Source organism: Phalacrocorax aristotelis, chromosome 1, assembly GCF_949628215.1.
Source record: "Phalacrocorax aristotelis chromosome 1, bGulAri2.1, whole genome shotgun sequence".
Taxonomy (NCBI): domain Eukaryota; kingdom Metazoa; phylum Chordata; class Aves; order Suliformes; family Phalacrocoracidae; genus Phalacrocorax; species Phalacrocorax aristotelis.
Window position 1 is genome coordinate 30,618,575 of NC_134276.1, and position 9,875 is coordinate 30,628,449.

The window sequence follows — 9,875 nt, forward strand, 5'->3', positions numbered from 1 at the left end:
GGGAACATGGTGCAGCCCAAAGATGATGTGATTCTGTTGGCATCTAGAGGCTTTGTGGGACCAAAAAGGCGATGGCCAGATAAGGAACCTGCTGAGAGAGCAAGTGTGGGGAATCACAGATTTTATTCACCTAAAACCTACCAACGTGCCAACAACCTCATTACAGATCTGGCACCATGTGGTTTTCTTGCATTCACCAGAAACACTGTCTTCTTCCAGGGCACCAGCACTTATCAACAAACCTCACCCAGTCAGCTTATGCAGGGCTCCAACACTCACCCTTCACCACGGCTGCATTTTTACCTTGCTGGAAGCAACCAAAGAACCCACATCAGTGTGTGAAGACTCTCTAGGATAGCTAGTATCCTGAGAAGCTCAGCTATTAGGCTGCACAGAGAGCAGCATATGGGTTTTGCCTAAAAGGTCTTCAAATGAAAAAAATTTTCCACATAACTTTCAGAACCTTGTTTTGGCAGAAAAAAAAAGTTCAATATTATTATTTAGGGATTTTATTTTTAATTATCTTGTCAGTAATTTTTCTTTGCAAATTTTTATTTCTTTTCCTGTGAAGAGCTATTGTGCTTTAAAACCTTCTCAGTTAAACAAACTAAAAAGCAACTCTCAGTTGTGATGCTAGACAGACACAGCTGAGCTTTGTTTAATTGGTCTGGATTTTGTTGCTAAATATATTTTTTAAATGAATGCCACATATTTGCAAGGATGTTAGGGGAAAGAATGGAAATACGGTATCATACAACCTGCTGAAATTCTTTGTTATTGTGGTGTAACATTCCACTGTGTTAAATTTCCCCTCTCCCACTACATATATTTGGACACATTAAGAAGCCAAATTATTTTAAAAATTGGAGAAACTCCTGTTCTGGCATTATCCTGATTTTATATAATTTTGTGGAGAACATTATCTGATAAATTTCTAAGTGAAAGATGGGATAGTCCAGCAAAGGAAAAATGAAAATTTATGTGGCTTTTCTTAATTCAGAGGAGTTAAACTTGTATCTGTCAGAGCTGAACTTGTCCCAGAGTGAAGTGGAAATGGGATAAAAGGGGAAAAGAACAAAATGAGGGTGAAACACATGTATTTAATGGGAAGTTGCTGATCAAGTTTAGAAATGGGGAAATAGGATTGCCACTTTCAACATGTAAAGATATATAGCCATCTCATCTTAGGCGTAACCCATATGTTTGAAGCGTGCATGTAGGTGGCAATTATACCACTACTTGGTGAAATATTAACAACGCAAATTTGCCCCCCTGTTTTCAGAAGGCCAAGGAAAGTGGATTTTTTTCTCTGATGGACTCCTGTGACAAGGTGGGTGTGCTGATCTCCCCCAAAGTTCAACAGGCTCCAGATACTACAAAGCACAGAGTGCCATAGGGGAAGGAGGCTGAGACAGAGACTCCAGAGAGAGTTTCACAGAGTCAGAAGAGGCTTTCTGTGCGTACGTTGGCATGAACATGGCTTTGGGTGTCAGGCCTATATGATCAAGATGGCATGAAGGGGATCTGCAACAACAATGCCTCCATTCAGAAAAGGTACCTTGGACATTCTGGAAACAGACAATTTAAAAAGACAGTTTGAAAACATAGGCCTCTTTTTTCATGATAAGGGTCTGCTGCCATCTCCAGCTCAGTTGTCACCATTGCTAAGAGTCTTACAGCTTCAGTCTGGTGAAGTAAACACCATGATCTTGCCATCCCAAATGGCTCCACCTGCGCTGCTGCACAGAGTGACCTGAAGGGTAGGTCTGAGGCTGAGGCAGCCAGGAGCCCTCATCACCCACCTAGAGCAACACCTTCTGCTAGGCTGCAGAAATCCCAGTGTTACTCCCTGGGAGGCACTTAATCTCTGTCCAGGGCTTACTGTGCCACCCAAGGGCAACTCTAGCTGTGCTGCAGGCAGCTCCCAGGTTTCTCACTAGCCATCTGTCCTTGCAGTTACCACATCAGGCTGGAAAGGCTCAAAGGTACATATGATCCTTCCCAGAGGAGTCATGATGGTGCAAGGGCAGGAGCTGTGTGCTGACAGCCCAAGCACAGCCTGTGCACCGGCAGCCCTGAGACTCTGAGCACAGTGCTGGGAGTCAGGATAGGAATAGGTCCCTCGCTAAGGATATACAACAGCTGAAATCCCTATCCTTTCTATAACTACCTCTATGACCCAAATCACAAACGAAAAGATCATGTAACCACACCTTTCCCCCAACAAACCTTCCCTGTGACCATAAGGAGGTTACGAAGGGTGGATAAATTAATGCATGTTTCAGTACTGTTTCTAAACAGCTCTGCCCCAAATATTTTAGAAATGTGCATGAAGGAAAAAGGTTTGGTTATTTCTCCAATGCACAAGTAACACTACCAGGAATGAAAACAGGGCTCAACAGCCCTGCTCTGAAGACCTTTGCAGCCGAATGGTCAGACCATGTTGTGTGACTATGCACAATGGGGAGGAGACATTCTTTCTTCTTTTCATTTGTACCATCCACAGTGGTGCTCCTGTGACCATACAAGACAGTTGTGAATGACAGGGGTTGTAAAGAAGGGCTGCCATGGGATGGTGTGAAAGCAGAGCTGGAGATGGACAGTTAATCCTAGTAACAATATTTTAAGTCGGACAAAACAGAGCCTGGGATTACAGCATGGAAATAGAAGGCACGTTCAGGAAGGTCACCACTTCATTTAACTAATTTGAGGTCAGGGCAAGGTAGGGCAGCTGGAAAAGAGAAATGGAAAATATTCTTTAAATGGCTTTATTAATCATGACAGGCTCTAGTGCTGTGAGTGGGAAGAGAAAAACATTATTCTTTTGACCAGCATTTTAAAACAGTCCCATATTCAGAAGAACACAGTAAATGAGTATTCCTTCAAGCAACGGGTAGTGAACAAGACTTTAAAGCACATTTCTGGGACATTCATAGCTTTTTCTTTCATGTTTTTCTATGCCCATAACTGAAACAGTAAGGGGCTCTGAAGTCTATACTAGTAAATACCATAGTAAATAAAATGTGCCAAGGACCAGTCTCTGGCCCTAAGGGCAGCAGGCTGCAAACAGCACACATCTGTATTACTAACTTCACTTACTCTCCAAGATGTGATGGTCACCACCAAACTGCATATTTGGAGTTTCTCCTCCCCTGTGCTAACTCTGGACCCACCAGCCGAGAACAGAGGGTGACAGCTGACCTAAGCAAAACCCATGCCAAGGACTCTGCTAGCAGGTCAGCACTATGGGCAATCACTTTCTGTAGCCAAATGGGCTGAAAATATGGAGCCACCATTCATCAGCTATCAGTAGGCAGGATCCCACCAGACCTCACTTCCTGGACAGCTTATCCTACAGGCAAACTTCATTTAGTGCAATCATCTTCCCCTTTTTCTATGGTTAAGCTGCAGGAGCTGGAAATCTTCCACCCTGATCATTTTATGCCAGTGGAAATTTCCAGCGTAAGGTCCTATCCTAGTTCCCTGACTGGTGATGTAAATGGTTCTTCTGGATCTGAATATATGGTGAAGGCTAGTCCATCTTCTGGGAGCACAAAAGTGACAGGCCCTTGCCCTGCTTCTGCTCAGGAGTGGCATCTGGAAGAAATGGGGATGGGGACCAGCCAGTGGGTCTGCAAGTGTGAGAGTCACTGACTTTAAAAAAAAAATCCCCCTTCAAAAGGAGAGAAAAAGGTGCCAGCTGTTTGCACCGCAGCTGTTGCATTAGCAATGCTCTGGTCCCAATTTCAGAGGAAGGACCCTGTCCCAGCCCCAGCCCATGGAGAGGGGGCCATCCTCCAAAAAAGCCTGTTTTTTCTTCTGTTTAGGCTCTGCATGTTTAATCAAGCAAAACACCTACTGAAGGAGACGGGAGCTTTGCCTGAGAGGACTCCGCAGGATTTTGGCCTTTCATTTTAATGGTTAACCAGCTCCAAGCCTCGACCTTTGGCAGGGCTGAGGAGATCCGTGCAGATGGGATACTGCTCCTTCTTTTCTTGTGGTAAAATTAAAAAGAAAAAGAAGCTCATACATCATAAAACGTGACAATTCCCAGCGTAGTTCTTTTGGGGCTCCTTCTACCAAAGAGTTGTAGCACTGCCAGGCAAAAGGAGAAACAGCCTTAATCACCCGAACCCTAGGCAAACACTATATCTTTTTTGTGAATCGAGTTTAAACAGAAGTTATGCAGGAAGGACCAAGTCAAAAACCACTTTTTCCAGATGTCAGAAAGATTGAAACACACATGAGGGAAAAAAGCAGCGTTACGAACTTTTAGCTTGATATATCTGGTAGGTGAAAGAACTAATGTTGTAAAGAAAATGTTTGCATAGTGCCTCTGAGTCTGCTCTAGACGATAGTACTGGTCAAACAGCACTTTCACCAAACGTTTCTTAGCCATGCTGCTGTTTGAAGAGCAGAAAGCACAGGGAGGGGGAGAAAAAGAAAAATCTAAATGTGAACAGAAAGTTCTATTTACTGAGATAAAGATTGAAGAAATAGATATGGATATGGAAAATGCTCTTGAAATATGTTCCTTGTTATAAATAAACCATGTTGCCAGCACTTAAATAAAAAAAAATAAAATAAAATCCTTGTTGAGAGTCACAGGGGAGCAATACCATCGACGGAATATCTGCTGATGCAGCTGAACTATGCTTAAGACATCTGCTGAGATGAAACTACTTTGTGGCTAGAGGTATTAGGAAAAAAGAGTTACTTCAACAAAAAAATAGCCAGTGTGTGAAAACAAAACCACACCAAAATGTAACAGAACGTGCACTTCTACAACTGTGGCACAGCCATACAGTAGTTATTCCATCAATGTGTCTGCCTTGGAAGTGAAGCAAAAGATTGTAAAACAGGCTGATAAATGAAGAAACCTCCCCCACAGCACCGCTTTCTGCAGAAATCTCAGATCCTGAACCGAGTCGCAAGCTATTAAGAGAAAGTGAGGATCAAAAATAAGTGGGATTTAAAGTCAATTTATTCAAAGCGAGCGCCGCGTTCACTTTGCTGCCGAAGCACTGAGTTCAGACCCCGTGAGGTCTGCCTGCTGCTCCCTGCCTCATTCATCAGCACCCAAACCAACGGGAGGAGCGCAGCTCCCAGCAAGCACCCCACGTCAGAGCCATGCCACCAGCTGCAGGCAGGGAAGCCCAGCGCGCAGGCAGCCGGCAGCTATGCATTATCGATACTGACGTGCACCACTTAACCAAGGGTGTGTTTTAAAAACAATTTCCTTAACTTGGAGCGGCTCTTACTTCGGTTTGTGAGCAGTTTGACGCTGGCTTTGCTGCAGCTGATTCTTTAATGGCTGAGCTACACCAGATGAACTGCTTGACCAGAATGGACAGAAGCAAGTCATTTTAATTAAACTGGTTTAAAAGCCAGCTTCAGCAAAACACAAGTATTTTCTGTGCACAAACCATACCTTGCCTTTTGAGGGCTGCAGCCTTCCATTTAGTTTGTATAATGAAAACAATTCTCTGCACTTCTTCTGTAAGGAAAATATGAATTCAGGTTATTTTTCACTTTAATTTTAGTATGAACTCTTTACTCCTACTTTTTAAAACACTGCATAATGATTGTTACCCATAGGTCAGGACTTCAGGCAACAAGGGACAGAGCAGAAGATCTAATGCACACATACATTGGAGACATAATTCAGGAATACAGAGGAACAGGTATCCCCTCCTACACCCAAACTCACACTTGAAATGGCAGAGGGCTTCTGTAAATCCCCTTTCCCCCTCTCCGCCCACCCCCCATTTCCTTCTCTCTGGTTTCTTCTCTTCCCATCTAAAATTTTCACAACTGTCACATACAGCTGTTGTCTCAGGTGTCATTCAATAAGCACCTTCAACCCTGCCTCACTGTTTTCCCCTGAAACTCTTCCAACCAGCATTTTAAAAAATATTTGCCAGCCACCATACTTAGAGTTCTCATGTCCCCTTTTCTGTCAGTCTAATAATATCTTTTGCCTCAATTCTTGGGTTGTCATGGGTTTAACATATGAATCAACTCCAGGATTATCTTCTATGTCTTGCTACACCTATGTTCTTAAAAGATTTGATATGTTACTTCAGCAGGAGCTGTACAATTTTATTCAGGAGCAATTTAGCATCCAAATTCTCTTTGTTCAGCCCCTTACTCACATGTGCTTTGTGTATGCCTCAGACAGAGCCCACACATCTTCCTGGGGTGGTGGGTCAATCTCATTCTCTCTTCTTGATGCTGTTCTACTATACATATGTGGCCAAATGCTTGGTGGAGTGGGGTACAGAAAGCAGGTGTCCTGTGTAGCAGGGAGCATAGATGTGCTTTAGTCCCCATAGCACTGTGTGGAGGAGACTGTTGCCAGCAGGAGATGCTCCATGTCCCACCTGTGTCACCTACTGGTGAGGGCACAGCCTGGAAAGTCAAGATCTGGATTGAAGCTTCTTGGTTAAATAGGACTGGAGGTGGGTGCATGTCTGGGGCATTGGACCATTGCATAGAAGAGGCACATTTCCCCTGTTTCCCGGCCTGTTTCACATCTAGTCCTTTGTCTCCTTTGATTTGCTCATTAGTATTGGAAAGGGGAAAATGTCATTTCTTCTGATGTGAGATATTCCACTCATTCCAAACCACATTCAGGTTTTTACTTCAGCTACGAAAACTGGGAGAAAATTCCAGGCAAAGCTAAATAAGTTCTGTTGCCTGATTTTATTTTTCTAGACAGACCTTGGAGGCCAATTGAAAAACCAGTTTCCCAAAAAGCCTTAACTGGTACCTTTTTACCCATACAGAAGGGTCAGGCCCTGGTGTCCCAGATATGTGATGCATTGCATAGCCATGAAAGGGTCATGAGTTCCCAGAAGGAGAATCCCCCAGATAATTCACCAGCCAGTGGCAACTTTTCTTCTGATGACGGAATATGTAAAACTTTAACTCCCTGCTAGAGGATTTTAGTGAATTAACAGCTCAGAAAATGCTCAAAGTCTCCTGTCCATGTGGAAAGCAGTTGTAGCCTCTCTGATTTACCTCTGGTCCCTTAAGCAATAACTCAGTAACTGGGGTACCCCCCATTAATACATACTTGACAGACAAAAAAGGTAACAACAGCCTTGTCACAAGTCTCGCTGTGGTTGTTGCTTTTCCTCACTGCCATTGCTTTCTGGGCCTGTTTACTGGGAAACCTGACTCATCTGCTACTTTTGTTATACAGAGTAATGCAGAGTTGGGGGATTCCCTGCTGGAAGAGATACTTACAATTTAGTTGTAATCAGCATGGTTTGTACAGGGCTTTTTTACACATGTGCATATATATATGTGTTCATTCTCCTGAATCTGAGGTGGTGTTTGTATGGTAGCTTTGCAAAACAGAAGAGTAAGGACCGAAATAAAGCTTCTGTGTGGGTACTTAGAAGTATCTCCACACACAAAATAAGCTGAGAAAGTACAGACTGTTTTTATTGCCTGCTGATGAATATGAACTGAAGAAACATAAAGGCAGTTAGAAAAAGTATACAAAAAAGCAGCTCTCTGAGATCAGAAGAAACGTAAATGTTAGCCATCATAAAGTTATTGAAATAAAGAGACATTTCGTATTAGGTGTACCTTTTTCATCACAAATGGAGAACACGTGATAACATGATGCAGATGGTCTGTATCACGCTTTGATAAACACTTAATAAAAATGTTTCAAGCTCTCCCATTGCCTAATAAGTGATACACAGATGGTCTTGGCTTAGTGGCCATTTCACTGGGTCCAATTCAGTGGGATTCAATGTTAAGTGTATCTGTATTGGTTGCTCACACACTTTCCAGTTCCATATATAGTCCCTTCAAACATCAAGTACCCACTAGCTTAAATGGCAATCCAGAACATAGAAGGTTTTGCAAATTAGCCAAGGAGGTTGTACTTAAAATGTTTGCATGAGTGCATTCATATCGAGAATAACTTATGACATAAGATGACTGTTCCAAAATAAGTTCCTTCACAACAGACAAGTGATGTCTGACATCAAACCTTATAAAAATAGATTCCTTCTTTCTGAGAATCAATGTAGTTAATTTTCAAAAGCTACTTAGAAGCATTCATGCAGGGAATATGTACTGTGTTCATTGTGAGTAGGGCACATGCTAATATCTCGTGTTAGAGAGCATCCTATCCCAATGGCATACTCTTCACTCACCCAACGCTCCAGTGAGAAGAGAAGTGACTTTATACAACTCAGTGCTGGAAATTGGAAAAATAAGAAACAGTGTAAACCAAACAAACAAACAATGCAGAGACAGAAATTCTAAGAATTTCCGTCAGTCTTCATGCTACTGTAACTATTCAACTGATTTTACTTCAAAAGATATGGGCAGATCTGCAAACATTTCCCCCCACATTTTTGTGGTTTTCACCCTTTCAACCCATTTGCTGCTATGGAATTAATTTTCAAACAATGTGTGTTGTCCTCCAAGTAACTGTATGTGAAAGATACCCTGTGCAATGAGGCATTTCTTACCATTAGGGCCACCCAGTCTGCCCCCTGGAGACACGTCCTTCTAAAAACTGTGTTTATGTTTCCATTTTTATGTAGTATTTGAAGCTGAGAATTTTCTCTTAAACACTTGGCATAACCTTTTCATTACTCCATGGTATAATTCTCACACAAAGTAACAGGCAAAGAAGAGAAAAATATCTGAACGTATTTTTTTTAATAGTATTTAAGTCACAGAGCATCTGATATTAGCTTTGATTTAAATATCCTTCTAACAGACAAGAGTTTGTGAAATTATTTTGATATAGAGTATTTGATCTACGTATCTTGATTATATGATAGTAGCTCAGTAGTTCCTGAGAATTAAATGATACCATTTTTTGACAGAGGAAAAAATTTTCAGCAGCATTATAAGTGGGGTCTAGTGTCATCTACCTAGGGCTAGGGGTCAAACCACTGGTATGAAAAGGCTTAAAACATGACAGCCTTCCACCATTTGGAAGCAAGTTGGTATGTGAGTTTGTTCACAGAAGCATTGTTTCAGGCTAGGGTAAGTACAGATGCTAGACACAACTCCACACTACTCTACTACTACCTCTGTAATACAATTCAGGGAAAGGCATATTTCCCTGCTTTCCCAGAAGTTCATAACAGCCTTCCTGACTGGTGGGTCTGGTCCTCAGAGGTGCACGTTTCCAGTGCAGCATTTCTCAACCTTTCCCCACAGCTCTGCTGGGAAATGCCTTGCTTGGACCCTCTGAAAAAGTTCTTGTTTTCCTGCAATAAATAATCCCTGCTTATTCAGTTCCACTTAACTTCACAACCCCCCTCTGCCCTCTTACTTCTGTTCTGCTTCTGTTCCTGCCAGCTGTCCCCAGAGATATTGCTTCAGCAGCTGAAGCCCGCCTCTGTCTTCCCCCGGCACCTTGCAGGCAGCCCAGGGAGCTGAAAACTGCACCAAACCCCTCCTTAGCACCCACGTTCCTGCGCAGTGGACAGGCTGAAAGTTGTTGAGATTATTCAACATAATGTTTAGACAAATGGCAATTGATCCTGCACCAAAAGCCTCCCAGAGCTGCCAGTAAGAGAACAATGTGGTTCAAGTTCATAGTTCAGAGTAGGGAAATGTCTAAACCGAGATAAGGAAAACCAATCTTTCTTGTGTTATTACTGTGGAGGAAATTTTATGTGGAGAAAATGAACCCTGCTTTTCAAACAGAAGGGAGATCCAGACAGAAAGAAAATTTGCAAAGGTGGCTCATGCTAGAGGAGGAAGACGGCATTTAGGGTTCGCAAAACTGGCATGCGGTATTTGGATACAAGTAACACTATACCATATGGATATAAGTATCCCTAACAGTCCAAAAAGAGGTGACGATGCAATTGCTGAGCATGTTGCTT

The 9,875-nt window shown here is 42.5% G+C and overlaps 1 long non-coding RNA gene across 1 annotated transcript; it reads right to left on the minus strand.

Annotated features, from left to right (window-relative positions):
• Nucleotides 1-490: 490 nt before the first annotated feature.
• Nucleotides 491-6,754, minus strand: LOC142052078 (uncharacterized). The gene is made up of 3 exons (XR_012658703.1): nucleotides 6,156-6,754; nucleotides 3,860-5,497; nucleotides 491-2,514 (listed from the first exon to the last, which is right to left on the minus strand). It is a non-coding gene; the product is annotated as an uncharacterized LOC142052078 (long non-coding RNA).
• Nucleotides 6,755-9,875: the final 3,121 nt, after the last annotated feature.